Consider the following 1,899-nt stretch of genomic DNA (forward strand, 5'->3'; position numbering starts at 1 on the left):
GCCGTGGCTGAGTGCATCAAAGTCACCTGGAAGCCGGAGGAGGTCAGATACGTAAGGTCAGCCACTTTGCAAGCCATGTATTGTAGAGGACAATCAAACCTCTCACAAGATGGCCCTCGTTTGATAAGAGGAAGTAGAAACCTTGTGGAGGAGGACTGTCTGGAAAAATTTTTCAGCTAATTTGACTGTTTTTCTCAGCACGTGCACCTATAGTTTGGCCCTCCAGAGAGCCAATGAGCATCCCAAAATGCGCTCCATGTCCTTTACTCTTGGCCGGTCCACTTAGGCCGGTCCACTTGACTCAGCCACTGGCACCACTTGGGAGCTATTTGATTGTGCTTTCTTTTCATTTTCTTTTACATTTTTCCCCAAAGATATTTCAGAACCTTGATTCCACGTGTTTGTAATTTCCATTGAAAATTAGCCGAGTGCAATAGCTTTTGGAACTCTTCTAGCATAAGTTTGCTCCACTGTAAACTCTGAGATAGAATTGTACAAGATGAGCCAGTTGAGATGTTTAAGATGTTGGCTGTTGTTTCTGCAAGTAATCATCTACCCTCTTCACAGAGAGCCAAACAAGATCGATTTTTTTTCCGTACAAATTGCTGTGGGTGATGTACTGTGGGGGCTTCATCTTTACCATTTTCCCATCGTTTCTTAAAATAAGTTATCCCTTTGTAGATTGCTGTTTTCTTTGGATTGTTGACCCCATAAACCTTTCAAGGGGCATCAATGCTTTTACCATTCTTCCACTTAAGCTTCACCATAAATTTAATGCTTCTTCTTGCTTCAATTTTAGCAAAATTCATGTGATTCTGATGCTCATTAATCTAATGTTTTATACTTCTTAGAGTCTCAAACTAGGCTCTGTGTGGACATGTTATAAAAAGCTAGTACCAAAAATATATCTATGTGAAAAAAGTTATATCAATGCATAGTTTTTATAATGTGCATTTCCATGAGCTTTTGTGTGGTCTTCATATATGTGAAAATATTAGTGCATTTATAGCATTGCATCCAACTGTCATAAAATCATTCCAGCACACGGCAACTGTATAGAACAGAGTAGAATTGTCCCTTTGAGTCTCTAAGACTTTAAATCTTTATAAAAGTAGACAGTCTCATCTTCCTCTCTTGGAGCAACAGGTTCGAACCACTGACCTAACAGTTAGAAGCTCAGTATGTAACCCACTATACCACTAGGTGTCTTTTAGTATCAAAACAGGCTTTATTTTGAAGCAACAGCATACACAACAACAACAAAATAGCTAAGAAGGTGAATGATAGAAAAGTCAAATAAAAATATTGCTACAAAATCATAGAAACCTTTGTCAAACAAAAATAACAAATGTGAAACCATTGCTTCTCAACCTGGTTTCTCAATATAGATCTATACAATTCTAAAGGCAATGTCTCCCTTTTTCTAACCCTAAACACTTACACAATCCTTTAAAAACATTTTTATTAAAAGATCATTTTATTGGGAACTCTTACAACTCTTGTCAAAATCCATACATTGCTTGCATCAGGCAAATTTGTGTATATGTTTCTTTCATTCTTTTCTAGACATTTACTGTCTATTGAGCACTTGGTACCAGCTCCTCTGCCCCACCTCCCATAACCCCTTGATAGATTGTGCATGTTATTATTTTCATATCTCATGCCGACCGCTGTCTCCCTTCCCCCATGTTTTGTGTTTTTCTTCCCCCTGGAAAGGGGTGTATAATTGTCATTCATTGTGATTAGTTCCCCCTTTCTCCCTTCCTCTCCCCCACTTCCCCGTACCCTTCTGGTATCACTATTCCCACTCTTGTTCCTGGATTCTGTGTGTCATAAGCTCCCATCTCTTATCTATACCTGTGTACATGTTTTGGTTTAGTCTGAATTGAGAAGCAGCGC

Source organism: Echinops telfairi, unplaced genomic scaffold (genome assembly GCF_000313985.2).
Source record: "Echinops telfairi isolate 266 unplaced genomic scaffold, ASM31398v2 ScPeMD7_25;HRSCAF=90, whole genome shotgun sequence".
NCBI lineage: Eukaryota > Metazoa > Chordata > Mammalia > Afrosoricida > Tenrecidae > Echinops > Echinops telfairi.